The sequence below is a fragment of the Calonectris borealis genome, chromosome 6 (genome assembly GCF_964195595.1).
Source record: "Calonectris borealis chromosome 6, bCalBor7.hap1.2, whole genome shotgun sequence".
NCBI lineage: Eukaryota > Metazoa > Chordata > Aves > Procellariiformes > Procellariidae > Calonectris > Calonectris borealis.
The window spans coordinates 32,735,589-32,750,902 of record NC_134317.1 but is presented as its reverse complement, the minus strand read 5'-3'; the positions used below and the strand labels follow the sequence as shown (position 1 = coordinate 32,750,902).

The following is a 15,314-nucleotide window of genomic DNA, read 5'->3' as shown; positions in this document are numbered from 1 at the left end:
CTTCCGCTTTCCGTAGAGCTGAGCTTTCTTCTGAACGTGTTAATAACGGTGAAAATAAGCTGTTAATTTGCACCTGAGTACAACTGTAGCGCAACACAGTGTTAAGTATCAAGCTATAACAAATATTTACAATGAAACTGTGACTTATGCCTTTGATTCTGCAAAAGTGGTTCATCTCCCATGAAACTGCTTGTTTGTCTCCATAGATTTCCCAAAGAAAGGGTATTCTAATTTTACTAACTGATCTCCTTGTTATTAATTATATACCTGGTATGTTATTTTGCAGGGCAAAACATAGCTGCAGCTCAGTAGGCATTACCCAATGCTAAATTCTCATCAAGGACAACAGAAATTCAAGAGCATGGCCTACAATTTTGTGCCTCAAATGAGACAACTGCAAACTGAACATAGGAATTCAGGCAGACTGAAAGAACAGAGGACACTGATACAAGTTAATGACTGGAAATCCTTATGCAGCTGCTTTTTAAATTCTTTGCTGTGGGCAACCAACTCCAACAAGACCATTAGATAGGAAAGCCAAAAGGATCGAAATTCAGAATTTTAGACACAAACACATTTCAGTAGGATCAGTTACGACAGCAAAGTTAGCCTATGGAGAGTTTCTAAGTGTTTATGCTAATGATAATATTTAAAGCTAACAAAGCAAATGAGAGCACAAAAGGTTTCTGGACATCATAAGTGCCAGCAGAATTATTTTTTCCAGTAATTCAAAAAAATATAATTGCCTGTGTCAAGGAGTTCCAAGAGCATATGCAATTAAAGCACCACTGTCCTAAAAGAAACAGAAAAGAGTTTTCATTATTCAGGAATCTTAGAAGCACCACTAACATGCAGCAACTATTTCTGCAACACTTATGTCTGCCTAAGTACATATAAATCACTTACATTTACTTATTACTCACACTCCTGGCTTCTGATAAAATTACTTTTCAAAAGCTAATAAAGCATCATGGATCACTTCTAGACTGATGCTTCAAAATTACTGTATGCAGAAAACATTGTAAAAATGTTACAAGTTTGTTCTCAGCTCAGAAATGGCTCTGATTTTGCTAAAAAAAATCTTAACCTAAAATTAGTATTCTGTGTGTAGGCATACCACTGTATTTTTAATTTTCTGAAGAGACTAAAAAAAATTTTGTGTACTAACCTTAATCTTTTATGGCTAAGTTCTATAAAAAAAAACAGTAAAACTCACTCCAACTGATAAAAAACATATGCATACCTGCAGCAAATGGGTTTGCAGATTGATCCCAATCACTCCTTGCTCTATTTGCCTTGTTGCATATTTTGGAATACAGCATCCCTCTCTTCCATTAAGGAAGAGAGGAAAAAATCTCAAGTGAATGTTCCTCCTTATTACCAACACACCGGAGCTGTTGGAGGTGAAAGCAAAAGCTAGTATGTGCCACCCTTTCCTGACACATGGGAGAAAATTTGACATCAAGGACTTTCAGTCTCTCAGATGCAGTATCTTTAAGAAAAGTCAGAGCACTGGCAGAGTTCAGCAACTGATAAAAAAGGTGACCCAAGGCACCTGCTACAGACCAGGCAGAGGGGAGAGGGAGTTGAATCCTAAACACATCCCCTACTTTCTGGGCACACCTCCTGTCAATTCACATTTTGCCAGTCCCGTGGTTGGCCAGCATGGCTGTCTCTAGAGCTGTCCCCCACAGCTAGAATATGTCCTTCTAAAAAACATTTTTTCTATTACCCTACGCAAAGGTAATCAAACTTTATCTCACTCTCCAGGCTCCCATCCTTACTAAACCAGAAAGGACAAGAAAGAAAAGGATGACCAAGACCATGAGAATGAATGTGTATGCAGAGAACTGCAGAAATCCAAAATTACTGGAGATCTGGGGAGGGATGAGAATGGCGAGAGAACTGCAGAGATGCCTGAAGACAAAACTAAGGGGGGGGGGAGAAGGGGGGGGGAAATTGGTCAAGGAAGGAAATCAGAAGAGAATGTGCTTTGGGACATATGAGATGATAAGGGAACTTCAAAGAAAGGAATCAAGAAAATAATTTAAAGATAACAGATACATGACATTTCAGAATATATATTCTTAAAACTCAATTTGTTCTTGTTCTATGCTTAAATTGATCGAAGTTTGGTGATTTTGTGATTTAAAAAAAAGCCACATTAAAAAAGCCATGAAAAGAATCCCATGATCTGATATTACATAAAATCACTTGGACTCTCACAATAAGCAAGCTGAATTTAAAACAATCAATTCCATAATGGTTGAACTATCACTCAAGAATTGGAGGGTAAGTCAGGCATAACTCTTTATAGAACATTATTTCTGTGAAGGTATGATACTTATGAAGCTTGATAGTGTTTTGGGGATGCATTACTTTCCAATCCTAAGTTTCAACAGCAAACAGGAGGATGTATGCTCTAGTCTTTGGGTTTTAAACCACAACCAAGACCAATATTACAGCATTTGTAACTCAAAAGCAATAGTGAAGTCCTTAACAGATTTAATGGAGGTCGTCACATTTAAGAAACAAAAGCACTGTTTAGGGTAGCATTTTTTATTGCATGCTTTTTGAAAGCCAGATAAGAGTGGCAAGAGGAAGCTTTTCACATTGAGACATCACTTGTCATGAAAGGGCTTTCTCAAAACCAGAAGTCTGGAAGCATTTGTAGGAGTTCAGATTTCACTGATCTGATTTGGAAGACTCTTCCATAGTTGAATCCTTACAACCAAGAGCACTTTATCCCCAGTTCTTCCAACATTAATCCTGGGCTTTGCTACCTGCATTGTGCCAGAACGGCACACCTACGGGACAGTTCACAGTCCGACTCATTCCTTCCACCACAGATGTCTATACAAAAATTTTTCCTACACAGTGTGAGAGGAACAGTGCTATAAACACTTGTAACTCTTTAGTCCCTGGGTCTTTTCCATGTATGAATAATGGATAAATACTTAAATCTACTCTGTATTTCTGTCCAAAAAAAAAAGCAGACAGTTTGCACTCTTACACGTTCAGTTCCTGCTAACTGTAAAATAGGTGATATTCTCTTCACCTCAGTAAGATTTTTAGCCATGCTATTTAATACAAACTATAGATAAGTAAAATATCACCTGCAGATGAAAATATGGCTATAGCACCTAACTACAGCTTGGAATATTCATGCTCTAGACATCACATATGGACTATTTTTAATTCCAGGTAACTAACAACAAGAAGAACTGAACTTTTAAGTGAAGAGCTACCAAAATGCAAAGTATGATTACCTACATTTATATTTTAATGAGATAAAATGCCTTCAATCAAGCTCAGTTAGACTGAACTATCTAGGGTCTTACGAAGATGAGAGTGTGCAGTAATACAGACACCCAATGAGTAACTCGGAAAGTAGAATATTCATACAAGAAAACTTTTTCCCCATATACAGGAAACGTGAATGTATCATACAATACTTCTGCTATTTTTCTGTAGTAAACCACATTTCACCAAATTTTTAAATTAGTTTCTTAGTACGTGGCACTAAGGAATGTACTTTTAAGTGTACATTTAAGGAATGTACACTTTCCTTGATTGAAGGAAAAACTGATCAGATACACCAATCAAAGCAGATTACATTCTGTTAATCCACTTAACAATTTAAACTGTACTTGGCCTGATTTAAGAACTGTAAATCACAGTAGCCCAATTAAGTGTCATGCCCATTTACATTAGCTGGAATCAGGCCTACAAGTGTTTCCTTTTTCAGTAAAACTCAGTAAGTTTGAAAACATTCAAAAAATAACAATAGTATTACACACAAGACCAGCTTCCCGTATTCAAATCATTAAGTACAGAACTCAGTTGAGAAAACTCATTTTTAATCCACAGGATGCAAAACTTCCCTTAACTTCTCCTCCCTTAGAAGACACAATTTCTAGGCTTCAACAATCCGCATTGGACTTAGGTTGTCAATCTGAGAGTAAAAGATTTCATTACCAGTTTCCCAAGAGCTAATGAATGAGGTTTACATTTAAAATGTATTTTGGATAGAGGAGGAACAAAAGGATAAGCCATCCACGACAGCAAGAAGACATACGACCAGAATCTGTTGTGATACTGTATGGATCCTATTCGTCCTGCCCCCGCTGCTGTCAAGACTGCAGGGGCAGGGAGGGACTTCACAACCGTTTCTGTACTAACAAGGAATTATTACGATATTGATTTTTCGTGGGGCTACTTACATGAGTAAACATTAATCAATTTCTGTTAGGGTTGTGAACTAAGATCAAAATAATTATTTGACAAATAAGGCTTGCTTGCAGCTGACTTACAGGCTACATCGCAAGTCATGAAGCATATTCAGTAGAAAGCTAAATCCTTTACTCTTTCAATACTGCTTTTTGTTTTCCAAATGACACGCACTCAGCTAAAACACTAAGTCAACACGTTTTTCCTTTGGAAATGAAGTTCGGATATATGACTTATTCCAGGCGTCTCTTATTTCTGAGGCATTTGGAAGACTGAACTCCTCGTCATCCATACTTACGAAGATTGTTTCTATTCTGCTTAAAAACGTTTCACATATGGTTAATCGATGCATATTTTAGTTAACAAAGTCTTTGTTTAATATACAGGTAGCCAACACTGTCTTATGCATTAGTAAAGGGATGTCATTAATTTAAAAATCTCATTAATCTGTCCGAAAAGTTTCCATGTATTAGAGCCTCACCAACAAAACTGAAATTACACCGAAGAAAGACTTGAGGAAAAGTATTTCTGTTTTTCCAGATTGAGTACTTGAGAGTTTGTCAATGCTTGTGTTTTGCTCCCCCATAGCAGTCTCCTGTTTGTTTGGGTGGATTTTTATCAAAGCATTGGAAAGAAAAGCACTTACATGGTGACAATAATAACATCAACCTTGGAAAGGAGACACAGTGACATGCACAAGACCTGAGGGTTACATTTTTTTCTATGAACAGATTCAAAATGGACTGTGTCACTTAAAAAAACCAGCATTGTAGGAATGACCAATTTACAGTAAGAAAAAAAGCCGTAAGATTAAAACAAAGGCTTCTTTCGTGCCAATATAGGGTAATTCTTCCATTAAAATAAAAAGAAAAATTAAATACATGCATTAGTCCTCCTTATATTGACTTTATTTACCCCACCCACTTATAATCAAGAAAGGTAAAGAAATAAATTTATCTACAGAAGCAAAAAACAAAACTTGTAGCTTTTTTTTTTCCCCCCTTACTAAAGGGCTGTCCCCGTACAGCTGACAACTGATGAAGCTTACACCAAGAAGCGTTGAACATACTTCTTGCATCTATAGTACCTCAAACTCTTTACAAACCGAGATAAGCATAAGCAAGCTTTAAGAGAGGCTTGCATAAGCAAGCTTTAAAACCCCCCTGACTTCATGTTCTTAGCGCCTTGGCAGTAAATTGTTTCAGTTAGTGATTTATCCTATAATGATGAGGCAAACATGTCTTAAGCTCAACATAAGTCAAAACTAGACTTCTTTGTACTATATGTAAGCCAAAGCCTTTTACCTATTAACTTATGTTAGCTAGAAATCCAGTACTTAAGTCCATGTCTTTGCACACACTCAGTATCAATATCAGTATTAAGAAGAAATGAAACAACTTAATATAAAGGCAAAGATTTCTTCCAAAACAGTGAGTCAGTTTTTAAAAGACACAAGATCTCACTGGAAATTAGTATTTTCAAGACTACAAGGCAAAATTAACACAACACCCACTTCAATAAAATAAACAAACAAAAAACACCCACCCAAATTCAATTAAGGAAAATAAGGGTAAAATTTTAAACCAGCGATTAGTTCACCTCTTAGAATGTCAAGTCTGACAATTTGACTTCATTTACCTATTTATTATAAGGTATGCACAATCAACTCCAGAAAAACCAGCCTTCCAGAATTTGCAATATTCAGCATGTTTCACACAATGCCTAAGGAGAAAAAAAAAACTCTCTCTCAAAAAAAAAAGCCTGCATCTTTGGTATCAGGAACAAAAACACATCTAAACTGTTCAGTGTAACTAAACGTGTGACACAAACTAAGGCAAGAAGTGGAAATTGTCGAAATTCTGTGGAACAGGAAGGAGCGTGACAATTTACAACTGCTGAGCAGCAGCAGCAGCACCGCTGTGTTTACCGTGGCTCTCTACATTAACCAATAGTTTCATAATGAAAAATGTCAACCTGTCACACTTAACAGCCCAACATAACACATACTTATCCAAGTTCAGAGTAAGTTCATGATACACACTTACTCAAGTTAACAGAATGTGTTTACAAATGTCGAGCTAGGTCTAAGTTATATTTTGCTGGACGTTATTTCATTCTAAGAAAGTCAAAACACCTTTTAGGAAATGAAACAGAGAAGTGGTGTCATATCTACACACTCAGAGATTATTAGGTGAACATTTGAGACAAAAACACCATGTAAGACAACCATGAACTCTGACATTTATTCTAGGTTCGATACTTTGCTACACGTGCTTACAAGACCCTAACAGCATTTTGGGAAGATCTGGACATCACTCAACATGGCATTATTCAAAACATAAGAAGCTAGTTGTTATATGAAATTGTGTGTGTGTGTGTATTTATTTTTTTATACACACAAATATGAAACAGCAACATGCAATAAACTTTCTTAAGTGTTGCTTTCTCATAAATGACCGTGGCTTCTTGTTTTTCTCTAGGTAAACAGCATGCAATTGGAGCTTTTTCTTATCCAAAAACATGCAGCAGTCTTTATGGCTACATCTGCACTCGAATGCTGAACAGGCCAGGAAACATGCTGAAGCCATGCAGTACAGCACACATGGTAAATGCTCTTCTCTCACAAAATGGGGCTGCCTTATCCATAGTCCATTTTGGGATAGTCCCTGCTCCATGGCTTTCCCTGAGCTGTGCCTTGTTTGGGGGGCTGACACTGGCCAAAAGCATGCCAAGGAGCCCACTAACAATTAAACAGCACCACAACCCTGGGACAGCATTCAAGTTCAGGCTCTAAGCCCACTCAGATAGCGGGTACAGCCATGCCTTACTGATCCCAGTGAAAGTTTTGCAAGTCTCAGGGTGCCCACCACAGTTACATTTGTGATTTTCCTATTTTCCTATGCAATACAAATACTTGGGAAATTATTTCCTTGACAACAATACTTACGTTCATGAAGACAATGTAGACATTTTTATTAGAGCAATGAATCAAGAAGCATATATTATGTTTTTTATGCTAGCTATGGCTACATTTTAAAACGATGAAAGGTTACAACCTCTACTCTTTGTTATTTCTAGTGGGAGAAATAACTCTTTTATCAAACCACCAGCTCGAAACAGATTCAGATCGGTAATCTAGCAGAAGAATAACAAGATCAACCAAGCAGACTACCTGTTTTTAAAATGCATCTTAAATAAAGAAAACACACAGCTTAACAGGCACACCCTTTGAAGCTGGAATGTTGTAGCCTAGCACTATGAAGCTCACATGCTCTTGAGAGAGCAAAGTTAAGGAATCACACACAGATGGGCATATGCTTTTTTGTGACAATCAGGATCCAAAGGAAGTTGCTGGTTTTGTAATTCTTTATTGCTATTTTGCCAATACTCAGCATCTGTAATATCCAATTTAGTGAAGCCCTTGAAATGGGGCACCTGGTGAATGATCACCTTTGAGCATTCTTTCAGCAGGATCCTCACTGCTTCCCACCAGGCTGCGGCTCATCCACTCCACTCACCAAAAGGTGCTGTGGCTTCAGCTGTCACATTCATTCCTGGCAAACTCTTCTTTCTTACTGTGGTTACTCTATCCGACAAGGATCAGTCAATGTTTTCTTTTTTTAAAGATGATGCTGGTCATTCCTGGAAGAAAATGAATTTTACCGTTGCATGCTTTGGGCTCATCTAATTACAATACGTAGCCTTCAGGGAATTTTTAAACTAATGACATTGTATTTGTCAAGCACAGAAACTTTTAATCTGATTTTTCAAGTGGATCCTAGCCATGGATCCTCGCCACCACAGCACTTAACAAAACACATTTGACTGTTCTCCTTGCAATATTTAGGTGGGCTTATTATCGAAATGTTAATTACCTAGTATCTTTCTCTGGTGGTCAATACAAGGCATATAGGCATATTGACAATGTTATTAAAGTTTTTATGACTAGAAGTCCACAAGTCAAATTATATATGTGTATATATAGCTTCACAGATGAACAGAGGCACGCACCTTAAGAAATCTGAACCAAAACACTATCTGAACAACTCCCCAGTTTGTCTGATCTCATGATTTGTTGTATGCCAGCATCAAGAAACACCAGCTCGACAGTAGGTTGTTTTTTTTTTTTATTTCAACATTCTTTATTTTCAAGATTTTTTTCATTTCATACAAAGAACAAAAACCCAAATTATTAATTATGTCACAATCACTCCTTAACCCCCCCAAAAGCAAACAGCTCAGTCATCCATTTTTGGGTACTTCCTTAATTCTAAAGGACAAATAGTGCACTATTTCAACCATTAAGTTCGGCTTGACTGTACTAATTGGGTCTTTTGGACAAATAATGCTAGATTCAAATTTCAATTTCAAATTCACTTCAATTATTACTGCTTCTCCAGAACACACACAAGCTGCAATTGTGCCATGTAGAAAGGTTGATGACTACACGTCAAAGAAAAGATCCTCGTTCAAAATTTTCTTTTCATCTTTCAAAACTATCTTTCAAACGTAATTATTGTCTATTTTTTTCAAAATTGCTATTTCAGGGCAAATTTACTAAACAAATTATGAAATACAAGTATTATTGTCCATTAAGCAACTGGTGTCAGCATACCAGTCCTTCTCAATCATAAAAAAATACAGTTGTGACACAAAACTGTGTAAACGTAACATAATACAAAATACTGGCACAATCAAGATAGTAGTCATACCTGTCTACATCCAAACCAGATTTGGCCTCAGTCACTTTTAATTTTCTCCCCAGTACTACAGGGTATCACGAGAAGAAGGAACAGCTCTCCACAAACAAGACAGAGAGATATGAAGGCTATGACTAGCCATGTGCCTTGAAATCTAAATTCATACATCCTGTCAGCAGAACTTGGAAACCTAACACCAACATTATCAAAACAAATAATAGGATTCCCAGGGGCTGGAAGGGATGACTGGGATGCGTATGCTTGTAACGTGAGTGACTAACAGTCCAGCGCCTGCACTTCCAATGAGAGTTCGCAATCTGAATGCAGTCTTTTAACACGACTACTCAGAAGTTTTATCAAGATGCTCGGAAGACAGCACGCAACTACTGTGCTACTTTCACCAAGTCTATGATCAATTTTAAGAAAAGACACAGGTTTCAAGCACTGATGTCTAGATTTCTGTAAAAAATATACATTAAAAAAAAAGTGTTGCTTGAACTCTTCTACAAGTACTACAGTATTTTAGGATCACATCCTACTCGGCATCTTATCCCATGAAGACGTGCCCTTGTAACACATGTCCATGCTACACAAAGCTTTATCACCATTGTCGATCTTCTTGCCAGAGAAACGGGCATTTTCAACTTTTCCTTCAATATCACTGATATTCCAACTGATCACAAACAAGCTGCCGCGGAGGAACATCACAGAGGCCCTGTATCACTGTCTATATAAACCGTGCAGAGTTTACTTCAATTTCAATGGAAATTACATGGAACTTTTCTTAAGATGCTAAACTCAAATATCAAAATAATTTGTAACAATAATAGTTAATCAGTGTTTCATCTTGCAAAGGGCCCTGGTATGATTACATAAACACCTCCTATAACGCCATTAGCTTCAAAGTGCCAAAACACAAGCTCACAAGGTTGCAAGAGTCCGTCTCCTTTTAAGTTGGAGGATTTCTATATGAAACGTTCAATTCAATTCCATCTGTTGGGCAATGAAATTAATACTCTTCCTACTGGTGAGTGAGTAACTTCACCCCAGCCTCTCCTCATTTGTAATATAACCAAAAGATCAGCAACGGACAACGTGAAGACAAAGGCTATGACCGTGCCATGCATGATGACAGTAGGATCAAACGAAATTAGGCTCAGCTACTCGGAACAACCCATACTGAAAGGCAGCGTTGTTGGATGTGGTCTCAAACAAGGGGTTTTGAACATGCCACTTAATTTTAAGCACATATTTACACCTCATTTTTAATGATTAAGTAACATTACCGAAATAGGTGCTTTGTCACCACCTCCCTTGTATCAGTACACATTAGCCAATGGAGTAAATGCAATAGCCTAAGCATCCTGTTTCTGTCTGACTAAAGCAGAGTTTTTGAAAAAACCAAAATGCTGAGTTGGATTAAAAAAGAAAAAATTGAAAAGGAATTCCACTTAATTATTCAAGAATGTAATTGGCAGATTGAGTCCCATATGCAGAAAGCCCCCTTATTTTGCAGCATACCAGAGCTTTAGCTGCAATTTAAAGAATGTTGGCAGATAAAGGGGGGAAAAAAAAAGTTAATTTTTTTTCAGTTAGACATTACCGTTTAATCTTATAAGGGGGGCAACACAAAATGCATTCCATTTCTTCCCAGGAAATCTGACAAAACAGTATACTCTTTCCGGCTGGCAGCACTGTACTATCATAGGGCTTCTTAAAGGCGTAACATTGTGAATTCTACCAGGTTTGAAAAAGCACTGGAAGTGTAAAACCAACAGAAATGCCCATTAGCTAAACTCACTTTTAAAATAAATAGCAGGATAGTAAATAAGTCTTTAAGGAAGGCAGAGGGTCCTTGTGAAGCCTGGCAAATGCTCCAAGCCAAACCAATTCCATAGTGCCAACAAGACTGAAAGACATGCCACGAGTTTGCACCAGCATGACCAGAAAGCTGTTTACAAAGACAGATGAACGGAAGGAAGGCTTTTCAACTACAATTCTGTGAAGTTAAACCACTACTAAGCGTAACTTTAAAAATGGTGTCCAGTCAACCATATGAGCTCCAAGCAATCTCAGAGCCCATTTTAAGATGATATATTTAAATTCCTACGTAAGATATAAATAAGGATAGAAAGCTAGATACACACATGCAGACTATCATCTAACATCCACTGTGGTATCTCCAGCTGACATGAAAGCATCCACATTTTGGGAAATTTAGAGCCTGAAGAGCAGCAGTGATTGAAAGACAGCAGGTTTGCTCCTTTCATATGCTAATAATGACATCATACCTTACGGCCTGATGCTGCAACCACACACTGTCATCTTATATGGAAAATTTTTCCAAAGCAGTCTAAGAATTGGGCAAACTGCTCACCCGCATACAGGAAGTTTTTTTAATCCATCCATGACAGATTTCTTTCTGTTCCTTACTGCTGTGAATAAATTACTACCAAAATATTTATAATGGTTTGATTTACTTTTTTTAAAAAAGTAAAAAAATAATATAATTGTTGGGGGAAGAAGGAAAAAAATCTACAAAAGAAGTTTTTGAGCAAACAGGAAGCAGCCCTGGACATTTATGAAGTGAAGCAAGGTAAGGCCCCTGCTGGGATTTTGGGTACAGGAGGGGTTCAAGGCTGAATCTCTTACAAACATTTCAGTGCAACGTAGTGTAGTGCAAAGGCTGTCTCACACAGCATCCCAGCAAAGAAAAGAAAAAAAAGACGTTACAAATACTCTCTCCATGCTCCTGACATATATCCAGCAACAGAACAAGAGATAATAAATTATGTAACTATTACTGTCTACATACACCACACTCACTGTATTTTGACATCATAGAGCCCAAAAAAGAATTTTTTGGTTTCTTTTTTAAAAATACCCTCATGGTTTGTAGTGATGCGCACAAAAAAGGTTAAGAGAAACAAACAAGTCCACTAAGAAAAAAAAAAAAAAAGATCACCACATCAACAAACAATCCACAGAATGGTGAGAACATGAATATAAGCCTATTTTTCCCCCCACTGTCATTGTGCTGTATTTCGTCCACACAAGAACAGAAACACACATTAAACCTCACTATTTTGAAAACAACATGCTTGAAATCTGCAGTGATCTTTTTTCCCCACCACGGACACTGCTGTATAGAATCTGGAGAATAGCCTTATACATAAATAAATAAATATACTAAATGGCGAGGGAAAAAAGAGCGAAGGAAATAAAGGCGGCGCACAAAGTGCTGAATGCATTCTCCGGGCAGGAAACGAGTTATAATTAAATGGCCCAAAAGCGATTACATTAAAGGCAAAGGGAACGCTGCGGAGCTCCGCGGCAGCCCGCCGCCCGAGCCTCCCGCATGACGGGGCAGCCGAGGCAGGCGCTGGAGCGAAGAAGAGGAGCCCGGCGCGGGGGCAGCGGGCGCCCCGGCCCGCGTGGCGCCGGGCCCGCCCCGGGAGTACCGCGGGCGGGGGCCGGGGGGCCCGCACCTGCCGCCGCACCGGCGCCGCTCGCAGAAAGCCCCGCCGCGGCCCGGTCCCCCCAGGGTGCCGCCGCCCCGGCTGCCCTTCGGGCTCAGCCACGTCCCTCGCCGGGCGGCCCCGCGGCGGCGGCGCCCACTCACCTCGCAGAGGCGCGCACTGCGGCTCCGCGCCCCGCGGCGGGCTCTGGAGGAGGGCGGCTCCCGCGCCGCGCCGTGCCGCTGCGGAGCCGGGCGGCGGCCGGAGTCACCCCGTCCTTGCGGCAGGCGGCTCCCGCCGGTGGCGGCGGCGGCGGCCCCTCCGCGCCCACGGCGGGGCGAGCGCCTCCCCGCGCAGGGGCGCCCGCGCCGCCCCTCCCGCCCCCGCACCGCCTCAGCGGCGGGGCTGGGCCCCCCGCCCCTTCGCCGGCCTCCGCCTCCGCGCCGGCATCTTCCCCTCAATCACCAACAGGCACGGCAGTACGGGGGTGGGGGCGGCCGGGCCGGGGCCGAGGCCGCAGCCCCGCGGGCCTGGGCGGCGCCGGGGGCGGGTAGCTCTCCGCGGGCAGCCGCTAACAAAGCCGCCCGCCCCCCGAGGCGAAAGCAAGGCAGGGGGATGCGACCGCCCCGCGCCCCGCCGGGGGAGGGGGCTGCGGAGATTCCGCCCGCCCCGCGCCAGGCCGCGGCTCGCTGGCCGCCCGGGCCCCCCTAGAGCGGGCTGCGGGGGATCCCGGTCCCCAGCGGGATCCGCCGGCGAGCCCCGGCCCGCGCACCCAGAATAGGTAAATGCGGTCAGGCTGGTGAGAAGCCTTCCCCGTGCGGGTCCTGGGGAGATGGTCCTGCAGCGGCTGCATTTTACCCGCTATTTATGAGCAAGCACCACTGAAACGGTGCTTTGAAATGCCGATGTATTTTTTTAATCTACATACAGTTATTGGCACTGACACTTATCGGTGTCATCAACGTGAATATGAGCCAGCCTTTATCATTTTCTGAGTGTCAATTTTTCTGTCTGTTTGAAAGCAGTTAGGTGCAATCAGCTCTACATTTCCTACTTTTCGGCAGTTTTACTTGTGCTTTGTCCATCGCAATGAATTCAGGAATGTTTTTGTAGGAAAATGTGGTTACAAAAAACCTAAGTGAAATGAAAACTTAAAATACACACAGTAATTATCAGAGGATCAGTGATGTGAAACACTGCAGAATCACAGCCCAACCAAAACACCGTAATGCCAATGATGGCAAAAATGGACACATTAGACTTAATTTTACATGATCCAGGTCCTGGTTATTATTATGAGACAACACCTCCTGCTTCGTTTTCTTTTCTGAGTCACACGAAGGCAAAATCTTCCCACAAGCAAGGAGCACATCAGTCCTAACTACTTTGTATTCTACATCTGGTTTCTAAATCTCACATATCTACCAATATATGGGCAACTAAATGGGTTTCTGTAGACACTGTTTCTTCAGAATAACCAGCTGGCAACTATATGAAATTAATGTACGTCAAAATACAAAGTAAATCTTGTATAGCTTATAGCGTATTCTCAAAGCCTTGGGCTGGAAATCCTTCCTGTACTGAAGCCCATGGCACTTTTGTCTTGGGCTTCAATAGAAGGAGGGAATTTGCTGTTCAGCCCTTCTGTACGATACTAGACAAACTGCTCCAGATATGAGTGTATGTGGCTGTATTCCAAAGTAGGTCAAGCTATGAAAGTCATTAACACTCTTCCATCTATCTGAAGCTTTAAAACTTTGTTTCAGTTCTTTTCTGTGAATTGCACACGAATTGGCACTTACAATGTAGTTTAAACATGCTTAGTGTGCAAATGTTCGGGGTGCAACTGATTAGTCTTATAAAAATTTTCCCTGACTTCTTATACTTGAGAGAATATTACTCTGATGTATCATTGCAATAAATCTGTTTGGATTTACATTAAAGGCTCAGATTTGGATGATCATATATAGGTTAGTGGCAATTTGGGCATTCTTAGATACATCTCTCTCTTCAGCAGTACCTTGACTTGGCATTGATAATGCCTATTTTACTCTCTGAAACAAGATGAAAAGAGAAAAAAGGATGTGTATTGCCAAGAGTTTCATAACATTTATAATTATTTGTGCTTTGTTTTTGGTTATTATGACATTTTTATGATGATAAGATGAGAAACTGAGAAGATGAAAAACGTTAGCTAATGAATTATTCTCAGTGGATTTGCAAGCTGTAAAAGCCCTTTGACGGTGTGACACGAGTGCAGACTGTCTTTAAGTTAAGACTTCTCATCTGTCAAATTAAAAAACTACATAAATCATACATTGGATTTTCATGTTTCTCTCCCTCAAAATGGATTTTGAGAATGTTCTTGCACCCATGCTAGAAAAATTCTATTTCCACTGAGCAAAAATGTTGATTCATATGAATCTTTAAATCCCTTTGACTTCCCCCCAAACATAAATGGCAGCGATCACAACAATAGTAACATATAAAGTATTGTAGAAATTCAGGACTATTGCTTTCCAGTAATTACAAACCTGTTGATTTCTATGCTTATATTTCTGATATATTCTCATTATATGCAATGCTATATGCATAGTTCTTTATTAACAGTTCCTGTGTCTTTGGTATTCTTTGGATTTAGGATTCTTTTCTATTTTCCCCAGATGTAACTGTGACTGTAACTAAACAGAGTTGGGTGCACACTAGAAAATGAACACATTTCATATTGCTACTTCTGTCTCCACGGATGCTTACACACCAACAAACGCTACGCTAATAAGGAATAGGCTAACTTTTCAGATGCGTGCACTGAGGCTGTGGGTAGTTAACCTTCAATAGACTCAAAAATAGAGAAAATCAGCCTGCTTTTCTGGAGAAACAGCTGTCTTTTCTGCTCTTTCCAACTCTACTGCTTTTTTTTTGCCCC

General features: G+C 40.1%; 1 protein-coding gene across 1 annotated transcript in view; it reads right to left on the bottom strand.

Annotated features, from left to right (window-relative positions):
• The window catches only part of HECW2 (HECT, C2 and WW domain containing E3 ubiquitin protein ligase 2), a 167,137-nt gene extending 154,441 nt beyond the window's left edge, over positions 1-12,696 (bottom strand). The window contains exon 1 of the mRNA XM_075153622.1: positions 12,553-12,696. The gene's annotated coding sequence lies outside the window, so the exon portion shown is untranslated. The remainder of the gene's footprint in view (positions 1-12,552) is intronic.
• Between the last annotated feature and the right edge of the window lie 2,618 nt (positions 12,697-15,314).